This window comes from Ambystoma mexicanum, chromosome 4p (assembly GCF_040938575.1).
Source record: "Ambystoma mexicanum isolate Mex_15411 chromosome 4p, UKY_AmexF1_1, whole genome shotgun sequence".
In the NCBI taxonomy this organism is placed as follows: Eukaryota; Metazoa; Chordata; class Amphibia; order Caudata; family Ambystomatidae; genus Ambystoma; species Ambystoma mexicanum.
Window position 1 is genome coordinate 1,235,989,750 of NC_090927.1, and position 27,935 is coordinate 1,236,017,684.

The following is a 27,935-nucleotide window of genomic DNA, read 5'->3' on the forward strand; positions in this document are numbered from 1 at the left end:
GTTTGAGCGTAGGGTGCGGTATGCAGCCACTCTTGATGGCGTAGACATTCCTCAAATAAAGGTAGGTCTTTACCTACTAGCAGTTGGGCCGGTAAATGGGGCATTATGGCGACCTTCATCCTCGTGCTAACCCCCTTTACCTCAAGATCTACTTCCTGGGAGGGATATGCCTTGGTGTCCCCATGCACACAGGTAATAGGTATAGTTCCTCTACCCTTCCTCGCCAAGCCACTTACTTCCGGTATTATGGCGGTCTGCTCACTTCCTGAATCCAGCAGGGCTTGTCTCGGTTTTCCATCCAGTCGTACTTCCATCAGATACGGATCCTTCCTTCTTCGGTATTCTTGTTTTTGGGCATATCCGATTTCCATTGGCTCTGGGTTTCGTTTTCGTGGGCAATACCGGGCAATATGTCCCCATTCGCCACAGTCAAAACATTGTGGTTGTCGGGTCGTCGTGTTCCATCCATTTCCTTGGCCTGGTTGACTGCTCTTTACTTCAGGTATGGCTGTTCTTTTGGCCACCAATTTGTTGGGGTCTACCGACGGTGGTCGAGTAGCTTTCTGAAACGCTGTAGCGATATCAATGGCCTCCGCTAGAGTGGGTCTATGATGTTGACGTACCCATCTTTGCATCGCGGAGGGTAAAGCCTCTATGAATTGTTCGAGTTTAACTTTCTTCATTATTTCCTGTACTGATCCGGAGGCTGGTTTAAACCATTTGTCACAGAGATTGTGTATTTGGTAATACAGTTGTCTGGGGGTCTCACCGGTTCTTAGGCGGGTATCCCTTAGTCTGGCTCTGTATGCCTCGTCGTCGACCCCCATTCGTTCTAATATGGTTTTCTTGATCTCCGCGTAAGTAACATCTCCTGTTAGATTTGCCGCCTGATATGCTCCTTGTAAGGGACCAGTCAATAACGGAGCAATGAAGTGTCCCCATTTCTCCACCGGCCACTGCAAATTTCTTGCCACTCTCTCGAAGTTGATAAAAAAATACCCTGGATCTTCACCTTGCTGATATTTTTGAAGTACATTGGTTGGGGCTATGGAGTTACCCCTTGTAGCTGTCATAGTCTCTGTGATGTGCTTGATGGCATCTTGCGTGGCTGCCTGTATCTGTAGAGCCTTCTGTAACGCCTGTCGGTCCGTTTGCGCTTGATGCGACTGCACCTGCATTGCCTGTTGCAGTTGTTGCTGACCATCTGTAAGTGCTTTGATTATGGCCTCCATAGCGTTCTCGATCCCACCACTGCCACCACTGATGTAAGGGATCACTGTGAGCAGGAGTTAGGTTAACAACAATTTGTCTTTATTGACTTCAAAAAATGGTAACAAAAGATGATTAAGTTGGGTAAGAACCCCAGTTTAGAGTCCAAAATTCGTTGTCAGCCGGCTTATAGTTTAGTCTTCGTATGCCCACTGGAACCTCTCGGCTGCTTCCTCACTCTCTGCTGACCTCTGCAACAGAAAGGAAACGAATCCGTCAGTTTTTCCTTTTCTCCTCCCTTATATAGGGGCTTGGACAATTCCACCCAATCAGGATGCTTCCCCGCCCGAAAGCTTGAAAAGCTCCTCCAAGCCCCGCCCCCTTCCCTGGAGGATCCTGGTCACCATAATGGAGCCCGCACTGGTGCCTCGTGGAGAACGCTGGTTTTCATTGTAAAAGTACACGATAAGTTCTGTGATACAGTAAGGCTGTTTTCTACAGTTTCTTGTGGCGCATTCTTTTGTTTATTAACACGCTCGTATGGTTTTCTGTTCTGGTCATTATAACTGCGGTTTGACTTCAAAAGGAACTTGCTACCCTTAATCTGAAAACAAGTTTTTCCCTCGGCTGCCTGGGCTGGCGCTGACTTCAGAGGGAACATTTTTCCTTTGATGTGTAAACTATTTACATGTGTCATGTCTTTTTCCGCGGCTGCCTGAGCCGGTGGTTTTATGAAATCTCTACTTGTACAACCGCGGCCGTGAATATCAGGGCCTGTGTGTGTTTCGTTTTCATGATCCAGCACGGTTTTATTTTCTGTCTCTTGTCCCCACCAACTCTCCTTTGGGTTTTCCGTGTCGGGAGCTCCTGTCAGGTTGTCACACCCCTCTATGGCCTTAACCCACCTGTCGGCTCGCTGTCCCCTAAGTCTCGCTGCTAACAATGCATCTGCCTTGTCTCCCTTCTTGTAAAACTTTTCGTTCAGGAATTGCAATTTCCTAGTTACCTGACCTTCCTCAAGGTGTCACAATTCTTCCATTTTGCTTCTCGCCTCCAAGTCCCTTTCTTCCCTCCCCTCTACGTTGTCACTAACCCTCCTGTCTAGCTGGGCAATTTCGGCCCGTAACTTCTTTTCAAATAATTTCCGCTCTCATTTTTTCTGGGCCTCCTCCCTGATCAGGTTCCCCCTCCATGTCGCCTTCCCCGCTTCCCACACCGTTCTCCTAGAAACCTCCCCTGTATTATTTGCTTTGAAATATTCAACAATCTCTTTGGACAGTTCCTCATGGAACACTGGGTCTTTACATAGGGAATCGTTGCTTCTCCATTTAGACCCCTTGGGTACCATCCCTTGCCAGTTAAGGTCCACCAAAACCAAATCATGGTCCGACCACGAAATTGGAGAGATTTCCAAGCTCATCGCCTCCTCCCATAGACCCCTTGATATATAGATGTAGTCTATTCTAGTATACGTGCTGTGTGGGGCCAGGTAAAAGGTATACTCCCTGTCCTCTGGGTGTAGGTGCCGCCATATGTCCTGAAGCCCATAGACCTCAAGCATTCCCAAAACCTCCCCATGCACTGGTCGAGGCCCTTGTCCGTCCCTCCCTCCCGGGTTTGTCTGTCAGTCCTAAAATCTGCCCACATAATTAGGTTGCGTGCCCAAAATTATATGGCCCGTAGCTTCGATCATGATCTTTGGGAGGGTTTTGTCAAGTCTTGATTGTCATGAAGATTAGAGAGACCTCCGTCCACAAGTACCACACAGTGAGAACGCAATACCACTCTCTGTGCAATCCTTGAGGCCACAGGTGGGAGATGCTGGAAGCCTGGCACCGCAGAACACTGGAATCCCAAGACCACTGTAAAGCAAAATGCCAGTTAGCACCAAACGATCACAGTAAGCATAATAGTACACAAAGGACTGTAACAGGCTTACCTAGCAGGGGTAGTGATGTAACTCCTAACCCCAGAGGGCCTAGGGAGTGATTATGTGGGGGACATGTGAGCAGGAACCCAGATGGAATTAGGGTGAGTAGTGATGAATCACAGTCATGTGTAACAAACACCGACTTGCCCACCTGTAGCTGAGGCGTGGAGAAAACCAGAAGGTTTGTGATAGCTATCCTGGAGTTGCCAAAGTATGAAAAGAAAGAACTGGAGTAGGGCGCCAAGACAAGAGGGTAATCCAAAAGAGGTCTGTGTTGCAAATCCGAGACCAAGTAGTCCGTGAAATCCGTGCACAAAGTCACAACAGAGGCGCAAATCCAAGTCGAGTCTGTGTGAGAGTTCCTAGGTCGTGAGGTCTGTGATGCAGGAATAATCCGTAATCGCCGTACAGAGCTCCAAGGAACAGCTGTGAAGCAAGGAGCCGCGGGCGAATCACTGTTTAAATAACGAACGCTTCCGTGTCACGTGACGCACAGTCGTAGCATGTGACCGGGAGCCAAGTGTCACGTGACGCAGACGCGATCGCCCACGGGTGTCTTCCCCCATGCACCATGGCAAGCGCCAATGAAGGAAGGGAGACAATCGGGGCCGAACACTGCGCCCGCCGCGTCCCACATGAGTGACACGGCCTGGAGGAAAATGGGGAGCCAGCCGCTCACGTGACCCCCGCCCTACATGAGTAGCAGAGGAGGAGAATACAGGGCCTGGGGGCGCTATGGGACACCTAGATGTTGTGGGGACATTTGTGGGAGTGTGGTGTGTAACTGATGGGAGTGTGACAGAGCCCCCCCAAAGGCCCACGACCCCATGGGCAGGAAGGATGATCCCTATGGAAGCGAGAGACCAGACGGGGAGCATGGACATCCCTAGCAGGGACCCAGGAGCGTTCCTCGGGACCATAACCCTCCCAATCCACCAAGTACTGCAAACAACCCCTGAAAGCACGAGATCTTAGTATGCCAGACACCACAAACACATCAAGGGAATCCGGAGAAACCGGAGCAGCCGGGGAACGGAGGCGAGTAGGACCGGGACAAGGCTTGAGCAAGGAGGTGTGAAACACCGGGTGAAGCCGCCAAGAACTAGGGAATAGGAGCTGATAAGCCATGGGATTGATCACACAGGAGACCACATAAGGACCAACAAACCCGGGGCAACAACTTGCGACACCCCGGCAACCTGAGATGGCGAGTGGACAGCCAGACCCTATCCCCCACAGAATGGACCGGGGCTGCCGAACGCTTCCGGTCCGTCACGGATTTCAAAGAAGCTTGAGCCTCCCTGAGATGAACTAGGGTCTGCGATTGGACGGCAGACAAATCCCGGACACAGGCGGTAGCGGCTGGATTACCATAGAGGGAGAAATCGGGGATAGGTAGGACCCGAGGATGCTGACCATAGAGGGCGTAGAACGGGGAGAAGCCAGTGGAAGAATGCACAGCATTGTTGTACGCGAACTCAGCCAGATGCAGGACACGAAACCAAGACTGCTGATGCTGAAGTGTCAAACAAAGCAGGTATTGTTCCAGGGTCTGGTTGACTCGCTCGGTATGCCCATCCGTCTCCGGATGGTAGGCCGAGGAGTAACGAGAGTCAATACCTATCAATTTAGTCAGGGCTCGCCAGAAGCGTGACGTAAATTGGGAACCCCTATCGGAAACCAAAACAGAAGGTAACCCAAACAAGCAGACCACAGACTTGAAAAAGAACCCAGCCAGGACAGGAGCGGAAGGAATGCCCGCACACGGAATGAACCGTGCCATTTTCATAAAGGAATCCACCACCACCCAGATGGAGTCCAATCCCTGCACCCTCGGTAGGTCCGTTACAAAGTCCATGGTGAGGGTATGCCATGGCTTTGGGGTATGGATAGTGGTCGTAATAGGCCTAATGGACGTCCCTTCCGGTGCTTACACTGGGCACAGCCGGAGCAGGTGTTCACATAGCATTCGACTTCCCGTCTCATGGAAGGCCACCAACACCAGCGCTTTAGGAGAGATAACGTCCTTCTCTGACCAGGATGAACATTTATGGCTAGATCATGGGACCACTCCAGGGCGATATTACAGGTATCTGTCGTTGGTAAAAGCAGTCTATCCTGTACAAAAGGTAACCCTTCATGAAACACAGGGTTCCATTCCGAGAGCAGGTCTGGGTGACCGGATACCCAAGTACGGATAGAGTCCAAGAGGGGTAGGGGAGGAGTACAAAGGCATACAATGTTTTGTTTGTCCAATAAGGACTCAGGATATGCAGGCAGTGAAACGCCCCCACGGGAATGAGACAATGCATCAGCCTTCCCATGAGTGATACCTGACCGGTGTTTGATTTGGAAATCGTAAGCAGCAAAAAACAAGTGCCACCTAACCTGTCTACTATTAACACACTTGAGTGAGGCTAGGTCTTGGAGGTTTTGGCGATCCGAAAACACAGTTGTTCGGTGTTTAGCACCTAAGAGGTGGTGACTCCACACTTGGAAGGCGTCTTTCACCGCTAACAACTACTTTTCGGTTACTGTATAGTGGCTTTCAGTGGGGGTGAATTTACGAGAATGGAATGCTATGGGATGAAGCGGCCTGTGGAGGGGCATTCTTGAGATAGAATCGCTCCTAGGGCAAATGAGGATGCGTCCGCCTCAACTATGAATGGTAACTCTGGGTCAGGATGTTGAAGGACTGGGGCAGTGGTGAAAGCCATTTTCAGTGTGTCAAAATCATGCTGATGTTCCTCCGACCAAAGGTAAGGGACACGAGGACTGGTCAAAGCAGTGAGAGGCGCCACAATGGAGGAGAACCCAAATATAAAACGCCTATAAAAGTTGGCACACCCCAAGAAAGACTGTAATGCTTTGAGGTTAGTTGGTATCGGCCAGTCCAACACTGCCCTAACTTTGGCCTGGTTCATGGCTAAACCGTCTGGCGTGATATGGAAACCCAAGAACTCGACATTGTCGACATGGAACTGACACATGTTCCTCCATAGTCTGTGAAAATATGAGGATGTCGTCAAATAGACGACCATGAACACATCTAATATATCGCTAAAGACTCTGGGCCTCATTACAAATCAGGCGGTCCGGAAATAACAGTGCCGGTAAACCCGCCGCCACCGTTGTTTCCGGACCGCCTGATCCCGACTCCTGCAGGCGGGAGGTGATGTTCCCACCAGGTTTGACCTGGCAGGTTTAACACCGCCTGCCTGCAGGCGGGCGAGGAAACACCGGCAGCATTACGAGATGCTGCCGGTGTTTCCATGATCCCCATTCCCATTGAGTCCTATAGGACTCAATGGGAATGGGGATTAACACCATTCCGTCTCTGTGATTTCCGAAAAACCGGGGTTGTAATGCCCCGGTAATTCCGGGAATCATAGAGGCGGAATGGTAATACAAGTCCGGCGGTAACCAGGCGGTTTTACCGCCTCGGTTACCACCGGACTCGTAATGAGGCCCTCTGTTCATGAAACACTGAAACATGGCTGGGGCATTGCACAGCCCAAATGGCATGACTATGTATTCGTAAAGCCCATAGCGAGTACAAAAAGCAGTTTTCAACTCGTCCCCTTTTTGGACACGGACCAGATTGTAGCCCCCCTGAGATCTAATTTGGTATACACTGATGCATGTGTTAGGCAGTCAAGCAAGGGGGTTATCAGGGGTACGGGTACCGGACTTTTTAAGTGATGGCATTAAGCTGACGATAGTCCACACAGGGGCGGAGATCTCTTTCTTCCTTGGGGACAAAGAAGATCGGACTGGCTGCAGGTGACGAGGAAGGACGTATATGATCCAATTGTAGGGATTTTTGTATGTAGGTTCTCAATGCTTGTTCCTCAGAAGGAGACAGTGAATAGATATGACCAGTTGGGACTGCGGAATCAGGAAGCAGATCTATGGGACAGTCGTAAGGTCTATGAGGAGGGAGGACCTCTGAGGATCCCTGATCAAAGACTTCCAGGAAGTCTTGGTAGGCCTCTGGAATGCCCCTGACTACTAGAGCCACCACATGAGAGTCCACTGAAGAGGCCTGGGGTTCCTCTAGAGTAAGTTGTGCATTAGCACCCAAAGCTTGTGATGGTGTTTCATCACCTTGAGATAACAAGAGGCAGAAATCCTGGCATATATCGGATTTGAAGTGCACTGAGCCTGTTTTCCAGTCAAAAAGCGGGTTGTGTTGCTTCAACCATGGTATACCCAATATGAGACCAAACTGTGGCATGGCAATCAAATCGAAACTAATGGTCTCCTTATGAGTAGCCTGGATGATTAGGTTGAGTAGTGCGGTTTGCTGCTTAACGGGACCGGAACCAGGGCAGTACCATCCACAACCTATATGGGTTCAGGACGTGTTTTGGTCACCAGAGGGAGGTACAGGGATAAGGCCAACGTGATATCGATGTAGTTCCCTGTGGCCCCTGAATCGATAATGATAGTGACAGGATGTGTGATGTCTGGGGTGGGTTGTAGGATAGCCTGTACAACAATGGGCCTGATGTTGCCAAAAGCGGGCACTGAATCCGGGGATAAACAGGAAGTGCTCAATCCAGTCGCCGGACCTATGATCAAGCTGTCCGAAAAACCTGGTTCCTGGGTTTCGGACGACGTGGGCTTTCCTTAACAAAATGACCAATTAAGCCACAATAGTAACAGGCGTTATCCACCCTCCTGCGTTCCCTCTTTATTGGAGTGATTGGACTGCAGATCCCTCCTTCTTGCATGGGTTCTCCTGATGAGTCAGAAGAGGAAGAGACAGTGGTTGAGACAGAGGGACTAGAGAACCCAGCTTCGGCTCTGCATTCAGATCGGCGTGCGTCGACCTGTAGAGCCAAATCCAATAGATCGGGGAACTGAGTGGGCAAGGAGGGGACAACCGAAAGGGCATCTTTCATGGTATTGCTCAAACCCCTATAGAACACCACCGCCTTCTTGTTTTCAGGCCATGAGGTTTCCGCTGACAACTGATTGAAACGGGTGATGTACTCTGAGTGTTCCTCTACCCTGATTAAGATCCAATAACTCCAAATCCCGGGACTGGACCCTGTGTCGAGTGTCACAAGTCTCTCCCCTTCTCACCTGTCTTTCCTGTTTGCTTGCGACCTTCTTTTGTGACTTCTTCCGCACGGTCTGGGATTTGTACAAGTCTGCATGCGGGTCTTCGGATTCCAGTGTGCTTCGTTCAGATTGTACCGGAAGGAACCAGGAAGGAACAATGTCCGCGCGCTTAGGCACGGAACCCGTGGCTCGAGCGCAGGTGAAAATCCAGGAAAGTTTTGGGGTAAGTTGTGGGATGAAAGGAAAAGGAGGAAGAAAACAAGGAACCGGGAATAGAGATCAGGAAAACAGCCCCAAGCGAACTCCGGCAGCACATGGCCAGCTACGGCGAGTCTGTTTTGTAGAACGTAGAGCGTGTAACGTAAAGACTGGTAAGCAGCATTCCGCATCAAGCGGCCATGTTGGAAGGATTACTGAGTTCAATCCCCTATGTGTCAGGGACCATGAAGTCCAGAAGGGACACAGACGGCGGTTCATGACAGTATGCCTCCTCTGAAGTCCAGCTCCTCTGGGTTTGCCCAGATGTATAAGATGGTATCTTCGAATCAGCCTGGGAGCATTCATGTTTGACACGGGTTCACAGGTGCGCTCACTGGGAGGGTACCCTTTCCATCCGACCAAATATTGTAGTTGACCACGTCGGTATCTAGAGTCACAGATTCTGGAAACTTCATATTCAAGTTGGTCATTGATAATCACTGGGGTTGATCTCGGAGCAGTTCGAGAGGGCTGAACATATGGTTTCAATAGAGAGGTGTGGAAGACAGGATGGATCCTTTTCCATGATTCTGGTAGCCGAAGTCTAAAGGCCACTGGGTTGATGATTTCTTTTATAGAAAAGGGGCCGTAATACCTGGGAGCCAGTTTATTTGGTCGCAGATGTCGAAGAAGGAGTTTCAAGTATAACCAGACTTTATCGCCTACTGAGTAAGAAGGCCCAGGTCTTCTTTTGGAGTCTACATGATGTTTCACGTCTTTTCGGGCCTTTTCTAAGTGTTCCTTGCTTCTTTGTGTACATTAATAAGGGTTTCAATCCAGGAATCAACCGTAGGAACTTGGGTAGGGTGTGGGAGAATGGAAGGTAGAACTGACGGATGAAATCCTTGACTACAGAAGAAGGGACTGGTGTTGATAGCTGAATGATCCGAATTGTTGTAGGTGAATTTGGCCACAGGTATTAAGAGTGACCAATCACCCTGGACCTTTGTGGCGAAGCAATGAAGATATTGTACCAGAGTTTGGTTTACACGTTCAGTGGCTCCATTGGTCTGTGGGTGATAACCTGAGGAAAAGGCATGTTGGATTCCCAGTATACGACATAATTGTTTCCAGAACTGGGATATGTATTGGGGTCCTCGGTCAGAAATGATCTTGGAAGGTAGCCCATGAAGCCGGAATATGTGTTCCTGTTACGCTCACCTGGTATCCACAGGGACGCCACCCAGCCGGGTTACTCGCTGGTATGCTTCTCAGCTTTGCCCTGATGTGGTCTGCGGGGAAGGTTCTGCCTGAAAATACAGGAGGACTGTGTTCAAGACTGACCGACTGGGGTAAGTATCCTTCCTCCACCCCCGTATGATTTCAGTCCCTCTGGCGCCCTCTCCTCACCTTGTGGTAGAATTCGGCGTGCTCTCCGTCCTGCCTTCTTTGCAGGGGCGTGTTGTCTTTTATGGGCGAGTGCGGTCCAGTTTCTTCACTGACGCTGGCCCGTTTGATATTGTTCAGGTAGGTCTTATTGCTGTTCTTTAGTCTTGTTGCTATCCTGCATGCCTTTCTTTGTTTAAATTGTCTCTTTTTTTCTCCCTTAGGTATGCGGAGCATCAGCGCGGCGAACTGGCTTGGTTGAGCCCCGCTGGTAAATGATGGCGCATTAAGAGCGCTATGATGCGGTAAGTAAGCGCTATGCGCAGCGCTGCAAAGTCTTGCCTTTGCTAACCTGTGTTTTCCTTCCTTGTAGGTCGCAGTGTTCTTCAGCACGAGTGGAATGTTCAGAGTGGTGCCAGCCGAGAGGCGACCAGCCAGGTAAGCCTTTTGAGCAGTTCCTAATTTGTAAATGTCTCTACTTCTTTCTTTAATGTTGCCTCTATCTTCCTCTTTCAGGTCGTTCTGTCCGGGAGGCGTGCAGATTCGAGGAAGCTGTTCTCAGTAGCTGCGAGTGTTGCTGTCAGGTCCGGGTTTAAACTCCCCCTTCTCCTCACCTGAGACTTCCGAAGAGCTCTCCTTAAGTGTAGCTTCCGACTTCTTTGGGTTCTTCTTCTTCTTGGGATTGTCTTCCTTAAGCTTCCCACCTCTTCTGTCGTGTAAGTAAGGTCTGGCCCCTCCAGAGGCCACCGTGACAGAGTTGAGAACTTGCCTCCGGGAGCCCCCCGGAGGGCCAGCCTCGCCCCAGGGAAAAAGCCGGAAGGCAGAAAAAACCCTGGATATGGTGATATTCAGATGTATGGATGATTCCAAAGACCAATAGTCCAACGAGTGTAACAATAGATTCAGTGAGAAGGCTGATAATTTACCATCCGGGAATGGCAGAAAGAAAAGATAACCTAAGAAACAAATGCTAAGTAGCCAAACAATTAAAAGACCGGAGACTGAAACTGGAGACGGCAAGCGCCGTGAAAGTATAAAAAAAAAGGAAGTCACAAACGGGGAAGAACGGCAAACGCCGTGAAAGAATTTACAAAGGAGTAGGCAAGAAAAACGGTAGATAAGAAATACGGCGAACGCAGTATGAAGGGGAAGATTAGCAATAAAAGAATAAGAAGGATTAAAAATGCACAGGCACAGGAAACAGAACAAGGAAAAAGCACAGAAAAGAATTCTAGCTAAGTCACAAGAGTACGAGCGAAGTAACGGGAGGGTAAACAGATACAACGGACTGGAGGAAGGGGCGGAGTCGGCAGTTATAGGGCTAGCCGCCATGTTGGATGAGGACTAGAGCGTGACTCTGAGCAGGTTAATGCCGCAAGTAGTCCCAAAGCCTCCACCCGCCGATCCTGACAGTATACCCCCTTCTCCTTGGGGGTCCCCCAGGTTTACCCGGGTGGAAGTGGTGGAATCTTCTGATCAATCGGGATGCATGAATGTGGCTCACGGGTTCCCAGGATCTTTCCTCCAATGAGTATCCCTTCCAATGAACCAGGTATTGCAACCTACCCCTGCGGTACCGGGAGTCCACCAGGTAGGCCACCTCATATTCTTCTGGAGCTGGGGTCTCCTGGGCACGTACTCTGAGGACAGGTCTTTGGAATGGGTCATCCTTGTATTCCTTAAGCAAGGAGACGTGAAAAACTGGATGCACTCTCTTAAGGTAGTTCGGGAGTTTGATCTTGAAGGCCACCGGGTTTATCTGTTGCACAATGGGGAAAGGCCCCAGGAATCGTGAGGAGAACTTGCCAGAATGGACCCATCGGGGTAAGAATCGGGTGGACAACCAGACCAATTGACCTATCTGCCATGTCGGGTTGGGGCTTCTGCCCTTGTCCGCCCACTTCTTTTGTGCTTGTTGACTGGCCTGATGTGCTTTCTGAGCTATTTCATGTACTTCATGCAAGTCCTTAAGCACACCATCTACAGCTGGAATCTTGGAGGATGGAGTACTAAGCCAGGGTAGATGTTGAGGATCGTACCCATAAGTACAAAAAAAAGGACTCATCTGGATAGATGTATGAAATGCATTGTTGTAGGCAAACTCTGCCTGCGGAAGGAAACGATACCAGTGCTCTTGTTGTGGGCTACAAAAACACCTCAGATATTGTTCCAGACTGGCGTTCAACCTTTCGGTTTGTCCATTGCTCTGAGGGTGGTAGCCCGAAGAGAGAGCCCTGTGAATTCCCAGTGTAAGGCAAAGGGAAGCCCAGAATCTCGAAGTGAATTGTGGTCCCCGATCGGAAACCACTGTCCGAGGCAACCCATGAAGTCTGACAATTTCTCGAAGAAATACTGTAGCTGTCTCTGAGGCTGAAGGGACTTGCTTAAAGGCGGAGAAGTGGGCTAACTTGCTGAAAGAATCTACTGTCACCATGATCACTGTCATGCCATCAGATGGTGGGAGATCCACAATGAAATCAGTGGAAATATGTTCCCAGGGGCGCCCTGGTAAGGGTTGTTGTTGTAGTAGTCCTACCGGTCTTCCAGTTCGATGTTTGTTGGAGGCACAAACCGAACAGGTAGATACATACCGACCTACATCATTCCGAAGTGTAGGCCACCAGAATCCCCTACGTAGCAGGTTATAAGTCTTCCTAATTCCGGGATGTCCTGTTAAAGGGGTGTTGTGGCACCATGATAGGACTAGAGTTTGAAGCTTCTTGGTGGGAATGAACAGCGCCTTTCCATGATAGTACAGCCCATCTTCACCATGGATGATGGAGGAAGGAAGGTCTAATCCTGTTTGATACTGTGATATCAGATCTTGAAGGAGAGAGTGGATGCAACAATCTTGAGACCTGGGAAAATTAGTTCGTGATCCTTGTAAATACCAGAACCTTCCCCTTGACTTCGAGACAAGGCGTCTGCCTTCATGTTTTCAGTACCGGGAATGTAAGTGATGCTAAAATCGAATTGCAGAAAGAAGAAGGCCCACCTGGCGTGACGTGCATTTGTGCATTCCATCTGCTGTAATACCCGCAGATTACGATGGTCTGTGCGGATAGTAAAGCGGTGAGTTGCCCCTTGCAAAAGATGACGCCACTCTTGACAAGCCAACTTAATGGCCAAAAGTTCCCTTTCGAGTACCCAGTAGTTACGCTCACTGGAAGTCAGGGTCTTGGAGTAATAGGCTACAGGGTGTTCGAAATCGTCCTCCGATTTCTGTAGTAGAATGGCCCCGACTGCTCCTAAGGAAGCGTCTGTTTCCAAGATATAAGGTTTGGTCTGATCCGGCTGGACTAGAATGGGTGCCGTAGAGAAGCAATCCTTGAGGATAGAAAATGCCCTTCTGGGTTCCTCCCCAAAGATAAATCTTATCCCCTTCTTCAGCAGAGAAGTGAGCGGAAGCACGGTGTTAGAGAAATTGGGAATGAATCTTCGATAAAAGTTTGCCAACCCCAAAAAACTTTGTAGTTCCTTAACATTGGTAGGTTCCTTCCACTCTCCAATTGCCCTTATCTTGATAGGATCCATCGCAATGCCCTCTTTGGACAGTATGAATCCCAAGTAGGAAACTGATGTAGTTTCAAATTGGCACTTTTCTGGTTTGATCAGTAGTTGATGAGACTTAAGGCGCTGCAAAACCTGTAAGACCAGTTTTCTGTGCTCTGCCAGTGTCTTGGAAAATATCAATATGTCATCGAGGTATACCACCACTGTTATGAACAGCATGTCAGCAAATACCTTATCCATATATCTTTGAAATACCGATGGGGCATTTACAAGGCCAAACGGCATTACCCTGTATTCATATAGGCCAAATGGGGTGCGGAAGGCCGTTTTCCATTCGTCACCCTGCCTTATACGCAATAGGTGATAGGCACCTCTTAAGTCCAGTTTAGTGAAGTAGACCGCTCCTTGTGCTGCCTCTATTATGTCTCGTATCAAGGGCATGGGATACCTGTCACGGATGGTGACTTTGTTTAGACCACGATAATCTATACAGGGGCGTAACTCCACCGTATCTTTCTTGGGGATGAAGAACAGAGAAGCACCACAGGAAGACTTAGATTCTCGGATAAGTCCATTCTGTAGGTTAGCATCCAAATAGTTCCGAAGGGCATTCCGCTCTGGAAGAGATAGAGGATACATGCGGCCAAAGGGAATCACCGCCTCAGACATTAAGTCGATACCGCAGTCCTCAACCCTATGTGGAGGCAGCATTCTGGGTAGGGTATCCATGAACACTTCAGCATAGGCCTGATACTGGAGAGGGATAGAAGATATGATCACGGGTTTGTGGACAGACTTTCCTTCTACTGATCTGACATTAGAAAGGGATGCCATTGACTGATTCATGCAGTTGGTCTTACAAAATAGAGAATCAAAATTCACCTTATTATCTGTCCAGTTAATGTGCGGGTTATGTTTTCGTAACCACGGAATGCCTATAACCAAAGGAAAATGGGCTGCCCTGATCAGGTCAAACTCCAAAGTCTCTTCATGATGGCCCATCTTCAACTTGAGAGGGAATGTCTCTGTGGTGATTGGTCCAGAGGATAAAGGTCTACCGTCTACCCCTTCTACTGGTATGGGAGCTGACTTGAGTCTGGTAGCCACCTGATGCTCAGTTGCCCATCTTAAATCCATGAAATTGCCTGCGGCTCCGCAGTCCAACATCGCCAGTACCTCGAGGGGAGAGGATCCTGACCGCCAGAGTTCAACCTTAAACACCATCAGACTGTTCTCTTCTGTACTTTCTAAGGTCTTTGAGCTGTTGCAAGGGTACTTGTCAAGTCCCCCGAAACTTCCCTTGCAGCAGAACGGGGGCTGAAGTTTTCCTTCCGTCGAGGTGGAACCTCCGGACAGTCTCTTAGTAGATGTTTAGAAGAACCACAATACATACACAATCCGGTATCACGTCGTCTCCTTCGCTCTTCCGGAGTCAGGGGACCTCGAGCGGCTCCGACTTGCATGGGTTCTTCCGCCATATGTAAAGCTCTTAATTGAGGTGAAGGAGGAGGAAGATTTAACGCCTGAGGAGTTCCTCTGGGTCGTCTTCTTTCTTGTCGTCGTTCCTGTAGCCGAAATTCGATCTGGAGTGACAAGGTAATCAGATCTCGGAAAGAAGCTGGTCTGGCAACTCTAGCTAGTTCGTCCTTAATATCATCGTGAAGGCCTCGTCTGAAAATAGTCTGTTGAGCCGAATCTGGCCAGTCAGCCTTGGCCGCTAATCTCTGGAAGCGAGAGATGTAGGTTTGGAGATCAGAGCTTCCTTGACAAACGTCTAGAATAGCCTCCAAAGATGAATACAGCACTTCGGGTCTATCGAACCTTTCCTTAAATACCTCCAAAAAACGGTCATAATCGTTCAGAGACGGATCATTGTTAGTTACCAACGGAGTGACCCAAGATAGGGCATTTCCTGAGAGGTTAGCGATGATGAAGCCAACCCTTGATCTGGCTGAGTCATAAGCATGGGGTCTGAAGGCAAAGTACACCCTACATGCATCAATAAAGTCTTTAAAGCCTCCGGGGTAACCATTATACTTTCCCAAGGAAAGTAGCATAGTAGGTAAGTCGCCGTATTCATCCCGGCGTAACACTACCTGTTGTCGGAGCGCTATATTCTCAGTTCTCAAGGCTTGAACCTCGACGGTTAGATTCTGCATAGCCGTCACCAATTCCTGGTATTGTTCCAAAGAAGCCATAGTGTGAGTCGGGCGTTGTATGCTGTCAGGTCCGGGTTTAAACTCCCCCTTCTCCTCACCTGAGACTTCCGAAGAGCTCTCCTTAAGTGTAGCTTCCTACTTCTTTGGGTTCTTCTTCTTCTTGGGATTGTCTTCCTTAAGCTTCCCACCTCTTCTGTCGTGTAAGTAAGGTCTGGCCCCTCCAGAGGCCACCGTGACAGAGTTGAGAACTTGCCTCCGGGAGCCCCCCGGAGGGCCAGCCTCGCCCCAGGGAAAAAGCCGGAAGGCAGAAAAAACCCTGGATATGGTGATATTCAGATGGATGGATGATTCCAAAGACCAATAGTCCAACGAGTGTAACAATAGATTCAGTGAGAAGGCTGATAATTTACCATCCGGGAATGGCAGAAAGAAAAGATAACCTAAGAAACAAATGCTAAGTAGCCAAACAATTAAAAGACCGGAGACTGAAACTGGAGACTGGAGACGGCAAGCGCCGTGAAAGTATAAAAAAAAAGGAAGTCACAAACGGGGAAGAACGGCAAACGCCGTGAAAGAATTTACAAAGGAGTAGGCAAGAAAAACGGTAGATAAGAAATACGGCGAACGCCGTATGAAGGGGAAGATTAGCAATAAAAGAATAAGAAGGACTGAAAATGCACAGGCACAGGAAACAGAACAAGGAAAAAGCGCAGAAAAGAATTCTAGCTAAGTCACAAGAGTACGAGCGAAGTAACGGGAGGGTAAACAGATACAACGCACTGGAGGAAGGGGCGGAGTCGGCAGTTATAGGGCTAGCCGCCATGTTGGATGAGGACTAGAGCGTGACTCTGAGCAGGTTAATGCCGCAAGTAGTCCCAAAGCCTCCACCCGCCGATCCTGACAGTTTAAAGATGAAGACTGCAGGTAGGATGCTGCTGCTAATGATGTTCCTTTTGTCTCCTTGCAGGTTCTGCTTCTCCGAGGTTCGAAGGAATAGCTGGACACGGTGAGCGTCACGTTGCAAGCTGCAAAGTAACGCAAAGCGTGTTGTCTTGCTCGGGTGTGGTTTAAATAGCCCCAACAAAATAGTCCAGGTAAAGTAGTCCCTAGGCTACCACACCCAAAACACTAGACCGCATAGCTTGGTTCTTAGGAACCAAGCTATGTGGATGCCTCCATGTTGGCTGACAATACAATAAAGTAGTTCCCAAGCACATTATTTTTCATGGTGTATGAGCCTGGCGCCACAGGTGCCAGGACTGGCCCCATGAGGGCTTTTGAAGAGGATGCCAGGCTCTAGAGGCCCGAGTCCTGACTCCACCTGGCCAATGGGTTTGCCAGAGGGGCTTTTGGGCGAGGGTCGTGACAGTTCCAGGAAGATTCCAGCGAGTTCAGATGAGGATGGCAGTTTGTATAAATGTGGAAAATGAGCCATATGAGTGAACAAATCAATGGTAACCATGATAGTTGTGTATCCCCTGGAAGATGGTAGTTCCACGATAAAATCTGTGATGATGAATTCCCAGGGTCTTGTTGGTATTGCTGGTTGAAGCAGTAGACCTGCCGGTTTCTTATTATCATGTTTAATCTGATTTCAGACTGCACATGTCTGGATATGAATCCGGACATCCTCTTTCATCCTCGGCCACCAAAATTGTCTTTGTATTGAACGGATGGTGTTGGTGATGCCACGGTGTCTTGAATGAAACGTATCATGACATAGGCTTGTGATCTTTTGCCGCAGTCCAGTGGTAGGGATGACCAAGCGATTGTCCTTGAACATATATCTGTCCCTTGTCTTGAGTTTCCATCGATTGTTTCTCTTAAACTCCTTCCAGGTTTCAGAGGACTGAGTTTGAATTTGAATATCCTCCAGGAGTGTGATTGCTTGGGCAACAAATATTGTGTGGAGAAACATCTTAGGAAAAGTCTGATCTTCAAGGGTTTTGTAATCAGGACGTCTGGATAAGGCATCGGCTATTATGTTGTATGTTCCAGGGACATGATGGATTTGAAACTGATACTGACCAAAAAAGAAGGCCCAACGGGCTTGACGACTGTTTCTACATTCTAGGGATTGCAGGACTTGAAGATTTCGATGGTCTGTGCAAACCTGTACCTGGTGTTTGGCTCCCAGGAAAAGATGACGCCAATCAGTGAAAGCCTGGCAGATGGCTAGCAGTTCCTTTTCCAGGAAGGAATAATGAGTTTCACTGGGATTCAAGGTGCGAGAAAGATAGGCGATGGGGTGTTCTAATTTATCATCAAGTTCCTGTTTTAAGACTGCCCCGATGGCATAGTTGGAGGCATCAGTTTCCACAAGAAAAGGGCGATCAATGTCGGGTTGAGCTAAAATGGGAGCTTGTGTAAACTCCGACTTCAAGCGTTGGAAAGCCGTATCTTGGTCTGAGGTCCACTGAAAGGGGGTATCCTTCTTTAGCAATGTAACAATAGGATGTACAATCTCCGTCACGGATTTCAAAGAAGCTTGAGCCTCCCTGAGATGAACTAGGGTCTGCGAGTGGACGGCAGACAAATCCCGGACACAGGCGGTAGCGGCTGGATTACCATAGAGGGAGAAATCGGGGATAGGTAGGACCCGAGGATGCTGACCATAGAGGGTGTAGAAATGGGAGAAGCCAGTGGAAGAATGCAGAGCATTGTTGTACGCGAACTCAGCCAGATGCAGGACACGAAACCAAGACTGCTGATGCTGAAGTGTCAAACAAAGCAGGTATTGTTCCATGGTCTGGTTGACTCGCTCGGTCTGCCCATCCGTCTCCGGATGGTAGGCCGAGGAGTAACGAGAGTCAATACCTATCAATTTAGTCAGGGCTCGCCAGAAGCGTGATGTAAATTGGGAACCCCTATCGGAAACCAAAACAGAAGGTAACCCAAACAAGCGGACACAGACTTGAAAAAGAACCCAGCCAGGACAGGAGCGGAAGGAATGCCCACACACGGAATGAACCGTGCCATTTTCATAAAGGAATCCACCACCACCCAGACGGAGTCCAATCCCTGCACCCTAGGTAGGTCCGTTACAAAGTCCATGGTGAGGGTATGCCATGGCTTTGGGGTATGAATAGTGGTCGTAATAGGCCTAATGGACATCCCTTCCAGTGCTTACACTGGGCACAGATGGAGCAGGTGTTCACATAGCGTTCGACGTCCCGTCTCATGGAAGGCCACCAACACCAGCGCTTTAGGAGAGATAACGTCCTTCTCTGACCAGGATGACCATTTATGGCTAGATCATGGGACCACTCCAGGGCGATATTACAGGCATCTGTCGTTGGTAAAAGCAGTCTATCCTGTACAGAAGGTAACCCGTCATGAAACACAGGGTTCCATTCCGAGAGCAGGTCTGGGTGACCGGATACCCAAGTACGGATAGAGTCCAAGAGGGGTAGGGGAGGAGTACAAAGGCATACAATGTTTTGTTTGTCCAATAAGGACTCAGGATATACAGGCAGTGAAACGCCCCCAGGGGAACGAGACAACGCATCAGCCTTCCCATGAGTGATACCTGACCGGAGTTTGATTTGGAAATCGTAAGCAGCAAAAAACAAGTGCCACCTAACCTGTCTACTATTAACACACTTGAGTGAGGCTAGGTCTTGGAGGTTTTGGTGATCCGAAAACACAGTTGTTCGGTGTTTAGCACCTAAGAGGTGGTGACTCCACACTTGGAAGGCGTCTTTCACCGCTAACAACTACTTTTTGGTTACTGTATAGTGGCTTTTGTTGGGGGTGAATTTACGAGAATGGAATGCTATGGGATGAAGCGGCCTCTGGAGGGGCATTCTTGAGATAGAATCGCTCCTAGGGCAAATGAGGATGCGTCCGCCTCAACTATGAATGGTAACTCTGGGTCAGGATGTTGAAGGACTGGGGCAGTGGTGAAAGCCATTTTCAGTGTGTCAAAATCATGCTGATGTTCCTCCGACCAAAGGTAAGGGACACGAGGACTGGTCAAAGCAGTGAGAGGCGCCACAATGGAGGAGAACCCAAATATAAAACGCCTATAAAAGTTGGCACACCCCAAGAAAGACTGTAATGATTTGAGGTTAGTTGGTATCGGCCAGTCCAACACTGCCCTAACTTTGGCCTGGTTCATGGCTAAACCGTCTGGCGTGATATGGAAACCCAAGAACTCGACATTGTCGACATGGAACTGACACTTATCGGGCTTTGCAAAAAGGGAATGTTTACGTAAACGGGACAGTACTTCTCTACCATGTAACACATGTTCCTCCATAGTCTGTGAAAATATGAGGATGTCGTCAAATAGACGACCATGAACACGTCTAATATATCGCTAAAGACTCTGGGCCTCATTACAAATCAGGCGGTCCGGAAATAACGGTGCCGGTAAACACGCTGCCACCGTTGTTTCCGGACCGCCTGATCCCGACTCCTGCAGGCGGGAGGTGATGTTCCCGCCAGGTTTGACCTGGCAGGTTTAACACCGCCTGCCTGCAGGCGGACGAGGAAACACCGGCAGCATTACGAGATGCTGCCGGTGTTTCCATGATCCCCATTCCCATTGAGTCTGATAGGACTCAATGGGAATGGGGATTAACACCATTCCGCCTCCGTGATTCCCGGAAAACCGGGGTTGTAATGCCCCGGTAATTCCGGGAATCATGGAGGCGGAATGGTAGTACAAGTCCGGCGGTAACCAGGCGGTTTTACTGCCTCGGTTACCACCGGACTCGTAATGAGGCCCTCTGTTCATGAAATGCTGAAACATGGCTGGGGCATTGCACAGCCCAAATGGCATGACCATGTATTCGTAAAGCCCATAGCAAGTACAATAAGCAGTTTTCCACTCGTCCCCTTTTTGGACACGGACCAGATTGTAGGCCCCCCTGAGATCTAATTTGGTATACACTGATGCATGTGTTAGGCAGTCAAGCAAAGGTGTTATTAGGGGTACGGGGTACCGGTCTTTTTTAGTGATGGCATTAAGCTGACGATAGTCCACACGGGGCGGAGATCTCCTTCTTTCTTGGGGACAAAGAAGATCGGACTGGCTGCAGGTGACGAGGAAGGACGTATATGACCCAATTGTAGGGATTTTTGTATGTAGGTTCTCAATGCTTGTTCCTCAGAAGGAGACAGTGAATAGATATGACCAGTTGGGACTGCGGAATCAGGAAGCAGATCTATGGGACAGTCGTAAGGTCTATGAGGAGGGAGGACATCTGAGGATCCCCGATCAAAGACTTCCAGGAAGTCTTGGTAGGCCTCTGGAATGCCCTGACTACTAGAGCCACCACATGAGAGTCCACTGAAGAGGCCTGGGGTTCCTCTAGAGTAAGTTATGCAATAGCGCCCAAAGCTTGTGATGGTGTTTCATCACCTTGAGATAACAAGAGGCAGAAATCCTGGCATATATCGGATTTGAAGTGCACTGAGCCTGTTTTCCAGTCAAAAAGCGGGTTGTGTTGCTTCAACCATGGTATACCCAATATGATACCAAACTGTGGCATGGCAATCAAATCGAAACTAATGGTCTCCTTATGAGTAGCCTGGATGATTAGGTTGAGTGGTGCGGTTTGCTGCTTAACGGGACCGAACACCAGGGCAGTACCATCCACAGCCTGTATGGGTTCAGGACGTGTTTTGGTCACCAGAGGGAGGTACAGGGATAAGGCCGACGTGATATCGATGTAGTTCCCTGTGGCCCCTGAATCGATAATGATAGTGACAGGATGTGTGATGTCTGGGGTGGGTTGTAGGATAGCCTGTACAACAATGGGCCTGATGTTGCCAAAAGCGGGCACTGAATCCGGGGATAAACGGGAAGTGCTCAATCCATTCCCCGGACCTATGATCGAGCTGTCCGAAAAACCTGGTTCCTGGGTTTCGGACGACGTGGGCATTCCTTAACAAAATGACCAATTAAGCCACAATAGTAACAGGCTATCCTGCATTCCCTCTCTATTGGAGTGATTGGACTGCGGATCCCTCATTCTTGCATGGGTTCTCCTGATGAGTCAGAAAAGGAAGAGACAGTGGTTGAGACAGAGGGACTAGAGAACCCAGCTTCGGCTCTGCATTCAGATCAGCGTGCGTCGACCTGTAGAGCCAAATCCACTAGATCGGGGAACTGAGTGGGCAAGGAGGGGACAACCGAAAGGGCATCTTTCATGGTATTGCTCAAACCCCTATAGAACACCACTGCCTTCTTGTTTTCAGGCCATGAGGTTTCCGCTGACAACTGATTGAAACGGGTGATGTACTTGAGTGTTCCTCTACCCTGATTAAGATCCAATAACTCCAAATCCCGGGACTGGACCTTGTGTCGAGTGTCACAAGTCTCTCCCCTTCTCACCTGTCTTTCCTGTTTGCTTGCGACCTTCTTTTGTGACTTCTTCCGCACGGTCTGGGATTCCAGTGTGCTTCGTTCAGATTGTACCGGAAGGAACCAGGAAGGAACAATGTCCGCGCGCTTAGGCACGGAATCCGTGGCTCGAGCACAGGTGAAAATCCAGGAAAGTTTTGGGGTAAGTTGTGGGATGAAAGGAAAAGGAGGAAGAAAACAAGGAGCCGGGAATAGAGATCAGGAAAACAGCCCCAAGCGAACTCCGGCAGCACATGTCCAGCTACGGCGAGTCTGTTTTGTAGAACGTAGAGCGTGTAACGCAAAGACTGGTAAGCAGCATTCCGCATCAAGCGCCCATGTTGGAAGGATTACTGAGTTCAATCCCCTATGTGTCAGGGACCATGAAGTCCAGAAGGGACACAGACGGCGGTTCATGACAGTATGCCTCCTCTGAAGTCCAGCTCCTCTGGGTTTGCCCAGATGTATAAGATGGTATCTTCGAATCAGCCTGGGAGCATTCATGTTTGACACGGGTTCACAGGTGCGCTCACTGGGAGGGTACCCTTTCCATTCGACCAAATATTGTAGTTGACCACGTCGGTATCTAGAGTCACAGATTCTGGAAACTTCATATTCAAGTTGATCATTGATAATCACTGGGGTTGATCTCGGAGCAGTTCGAGAGGGCTGAACATATGGTTTCAATAGAGAGGTGTGGACGACAGGATGGATCCTTTTCCATGATTCTGGTAGCCGAAGTCTAAAGGCCACTCGGTTGATGATTTCTTTTATAGAAAAGGGGCCGTAATACCTGGGAGCCAGTTTATTTGGTCGCAGATGTCGAAGAAGGAGTTTCGATTATAACCAGACTTTATCATCTACTGAGTAAGAAGGCCCAGGTCTTCTTTTGGAGTCTACATGATGTTTCATGTCTTTTCGGGCCTTTTCTAAGTGTTCCTTGCTTCTTTGTGTACATTAATAAGGGTTTCAATCCAGGAATCAACCTGTAGGAACTGGGGTAGGGTGTGGGAGAATGGAAGGTAGAACTGACGGATGAAATCCTTGACTACAGAAGAAGGGACTGGTGTTGATAGCTGAATGATCCGAATTGTTGTAGGCGAATTTGGCCACAGGTATTAAGAGTGACCAATCATCCTGGACCTTTGTGGCGAAGCAATGAAGATATTGTCCCAGAGTTTGGTTTACACGTTCAGTGGCTCCATTGGTCTGTGGGTGATAACCTGAGGAAAAGGCATGTTGGATTCCCAGTATACGACTTAATTGTTTCCAGAACTGGGATATGTATTGGGGTCCTCGGTCAGAAATGATCTTGGAAGGTAGCCCATGAAGCCGGAATATGTGTTCCTGTTACGCTCACCTGGTATCCACAGGGACGCCACCCAGCCGGGTTACTCGCTGGTATGCTTCTCAGCTTTGCCCTGATGTGGTCTGCGGGGAAGGTTCTGCCTGAAAATACAGGAGGACTGTGTTCAAGACTGACCGACTGGGGTAAGTATCCTTCCTCCACCCCCATATGATTTCAGTCCCTCTGGCGCCCTCTCCTCACCTTGTGGTAGTATTAGGCGTGCTCTCCGTCCTGCCTTCTTTGCAGGGGCGCGTTGTCTTTTATGGGCGAGTGCGGTCCAGTTACTTCACTGACGCTGGCCCGTTTGATATTGTTCAGGTAGGTCTTATTGCTGTTCTTTAGTCTTGTTGCTATCCTGCATGACTTTCTTTGTTTAAAATGTCTCTTTTTTCTCCCTTAGGTATGCGGAGCATCAGCGCGGCGAACTGGCTTGGTTGAGCCCCGCTGGTAAATGATGGCGCATTAAGAGCGCTATGATGCGGTAAGTAAGCGCTATGTGCAGCGCTGCAAAGTCTTGCCTTTGCCAACCTGTGTTTTCCTTCCATGTTGGTCGCAGTGTTCTTCAGCACGAGTGGAATGTTCAGAGTGGTGCCAGCCGAGAGGCGACCAGCCAGGTAAGCCTTTTGAGCAGTTCATAATTTGTAAATGTCTCTACTTCTTTCTTTAATGTTGCCTCTATCTTCCTCTTTCAGGTCGTTCTGTCCGGGAGGCGTGCAGATTTGAGGAAGCTGTTCTCAGTAGCTGCGTGTGTTTAAAGATGAAGACTGCGGGTAGGATGCTGCTGCTAATGATGTTCCTTTTGTCTCCTTGCAGGTTCTGCTTCTCCGAGGTTTGAAGGAATAGCTGGACACGGTGAGCGTCACGTTGCAAGCTGCAAAGTAACGCAAAGCGTGTTGTCTTGCTCTCTTGCTCGGGTGTGGTTTAAATAGCCCCAACAAAATAGTCCAGGTAAAGTAGTCCCTAGGCTACCACACCCAAAACACTAGACCGTATAGCTTGGTTCTTAGGAACCAAGCTATGTGGATGCCTCCATGTTGGCTGACAATACAATAAAGTAGTTCCCAAGCACATTATTTTTCATGGTGTATGAGCCTGGCGCCATAGGTGCCAGGACTGGCCCCATGAGGGCTTTTGAAGAGGATGCCAGGCTCTAGAGGCCCGAGTCCTGACTCCACCTGGCCAATGGGTTTGCCAGAGGGGGTTTTGGGCGAGGGTCGTGACAGTTCCAGGAAGATTCCAGCGAGTTCAGATGAGGATGGCAGTTTGTATAAATGTGGAAAATGAGCCATATGAGTGAACAAATCAATGGTAACCATGATAGTTGTGTATCCCCTGGAAGATGGTAGTTCCACGATAAAATCTGTGACAATGAATTCCCAGGGTCTTGTTGGTATTGCTGGTTGAAGCAGTAGACCTGCCGGTTTCTTATTATCATGTTTGTTCTGATTTCAGACTGCACATGTCTGGATATGAATCCGGACATCCTCTTTCATCCTCTGCATCCAAAATTGTCTTTGTATTGAACGGATGGTGTTGGTGATGCCATGGTGTCCTGAATGAAACATATCATGACATAGGCTTGTGATCTTTTGCCGCAGTCCAGGAGTAGGGATGACCAAGCGATTGTCCTTGAACATATATCCGTCCCTTGTCTTGAGTTTCCATCGATTGTTTCTCTTAAACTCCTTCCAGGTTTCAGAGGACTGAGTTTGAATTCGAATATCCTCCAGGAGTGTGATTGCTTGGGCAACAAATATTGTGTGGAGAAACATCTTAGGAAAAGTCTGATCTTCAAGGGTTTCGTAATCAGGACGTCTGGATAAGGCATCGGCTATTATGTTGTGTGTTCCAGGGACATGATGGATTTGAAACTGATACTGACCAAAAAAGAAGGCCCAACTGGCTTGACGACTGTTTCTACATTCTAGGGATTGCAGGACTTGAAGATTTCGATGGTCTGTGCGGACCTGTACCGGGTGTTTGGCTCCCAGGAAAAGATGACGCCAATCAGTGAAAGCCTGGCAGATGGCTAGCAGTTCCTTTTCCAGGAAGGAATAATGAGTTTCACTGGGATTCAAGGTGCGAGAAAGATAGGCGATGGGGTGTTCTAATTTATCATCAAGTTCCTGTTTTAAGACTGCCCCGATGGCATAGTTGGAGGCATCAGTTTCCACAAGAAAAGGGCGATCAATGTCGGGTTGAGCTAAGATGGGAGCTTGTGTAAACTCCGACTTCAAGCGTTGGAAAGCCGTATCTTGGTCTGATGTCCACTGATAGGGGGTATCCTTCTTTAGCAATGTAACAATAGGATGTACAATCTCTGAAAAGGTGGGTATACGTTTCCGATAGAAGTTAGCAAGCCCCAGGAAGGATTGAATTTGTTTTACAGTAGTTGGAACGGGTCAGGATAGAATGGAGAACTAATCTGAGATAGTGAACAGTTGATACATGGAAAAGACACTTCTCGGGTTTGGCCAGGAGCTTATGTTCACGTAGACATTGTAAAACTGCCTTTACGTGTTCTTCATGTTTCAGATGGTCCTTGGAGTAAATCAGTATGTCGTCCAGATATACAATGACGAAGAGGAACAGCATGTCAGAAAACACTCGGCCCATAAAACATTGCAAGACCGCTGGGGCATTAGCAAGTCCGAAGGGCATAACCAGGTATTCAAAATGGCCAAAAGGTGTTCTAAAGGCCGTTTTCCATTTGTCACCTTCCTTTATATGAATTAGATGGTAGGCACCCCTGAGATCTAATTTTGGGAATACTACTGCACCTCTTACTGCTTCCAGGATATCCGAAATGAGAGGCAATGGGTAGCGGCCCTTGAGAGTACACTGGTTAAGGCCACGGTAATCTAGACATGGTGTAAGCTCCTTGGTATCTTTCTTGGGAACGAAAAATAACGAAGCGCCCGCCGGGGACTTGGATGGTCGTATGGTGCCATTTTCCAAGTTAGTATCCAGGTATTCCCAGAGGGCCCTTTTTTCAGGTTCTGATTAAATAAACATTCTTTCGAAAGGGATCACTGCCGAGGGCTCAGTATCGATGGCACAATCCTCAGGTCTGTGAGGAGGAAGAACTTGAACTATGGCAGTCGAAAATACATCTGTGTAAGCCTGATAGGCCCTGGGAATTTGGATGATGTTAGAGACAGTGTCTGGACTTCTTGCAAGTTTTCAGAGGACTCTGGTACGGAATCTAGGAATAAGCAGTGGGACATACAGTGTTTAGAACCAAGAAACAAGGAGCCTGCTTCCCAATTGATGTAAGGGTTATGCTTCTGTAACCACGGCATGCCTAGAACCATCGGATAGTGGGCAAATCTTATGATGTCAAATTTGATCCTCTCTCAATGGTGATTTATAGAGAGTAGGATCTCTTTGGTTTGAAGGGTTATGGGTCCTGAAGATAGGGGTCTTCCATCAATTGCCTCTACTGGTTGCATCGTCTCTCGAGTTTAATGTGGAATGTTGTGAGTAGTGACCCATTCATGATCTATGAATATACCCATGGCTCCGCAATCCACTAATGCCAGAATGGGGTAAGATTCTTTCTTGGAAGGCGATAGAAAGGCCTGAAGAATCACGAGCTTGTTTGATCCAGGAGAGTTCAAGGAAGGAATTGATGTGGAGCAGACATCATTCTTCCGAAACTGTGCCCCATCTAGGATCAGGGGCTGGCGTTTCCCGAACGCCGTGGAGGAGCAATAGGGCACTCTCTGACAAGATGTTTATCGGATGCGCAATACATGCAGAGTCCAGTGTGAACACGGCGCATCCTTTCTTGTGGGGTAATGGGTCCACGGAATGCCCCCAGTTGCATGGGTTTTGGATCTGAGGTCGGAGAAACTACGGGTTCTTGGCTAGAAGGATGGTCTGTGACAGCTTTTTGGAATGATGATTTCGACTTCTTTTCCCCTGCCTTTCTTTCCTGGATTCAAAAATCTATTTGCAAGGAAAGGTCCAAGAGGGCCTGGAAGGAATTAGGGCGAGCTACCCTGGCTAGCTCGTCCTTTATTTCTTCGTTCAAGCCTCTGCAAAAGAGAGTGAAGCCAGCTTCATGGGACCAATCAGCTTCCTTCATAAGTTGTTTGAAATGGGTGACATAGGCAAGCATATCCTGAGATCCTTGTCGAAAATCAAGTAGACGTTCCTGAGTGCTGTAAACCTGCTCAGGATGATCAAACATGGCCTTTAGGGCTTCCACGAATCCATTGTAATCATCCTGGAGGGCGTTGCCCAAATTGACTAGGGGAGTTGCCCAGGTTAATGCTTTGCCAGTGAGGTGTGATATCATAAACCCCACTTTTGCTCTAGGGGCGGAAAAGTAGTAGGGCTTGAAGGCGAAATGCACCAAGCAAGAATCAAGGAAGGCACGAAGGGTCTTTGGAGAGCCATCATATTTGTCCACCACTCCTCCCAATAGAACACTTTCCTTGGTAGCAGAATCACGAGACAATACCAGCTGCTTTAAGGCAGCGTTCTCAGCCTTAAGGTTTTGAACTTCTGTGGTGAGTTCCTGCATGCCTCGCATGAGGTCTTGAACCGCGGCTTCCATCCCTGTATCCGTATTGATTTTTTGGCATCTCAATCTGTCACAAGTCTCTCCTCTTCTCACCTGTCTTTCCTGTTTGCTTGCGACCTTCTTTTGTGACTTCTTCCACACGGTCCGGGATTTGTATAAGCCTGCACGCGGGTGTTCAGATTCCAGCGTGCTTCGTTCAGATTGTCCAGGAAGGAACCAGGAAGGAACAATATCTGTGC

General features: G+C 48.7%; 1 protein-coding gene across 3 annotated transcripts in view; it reads left to right on the top strand.

The window, feature by feature from the left end:
* The window catches only part of ARV1 (ARV1 homolog, fatty acid homeostasis modulator), a 430,152-nt gene that overhangs the window by 149,129 nt on the left and 253,088 nt on the right, over nt 1–27,935 (top strand). The gene's annotated exons all lie outside the window — the stretch shown is intronic.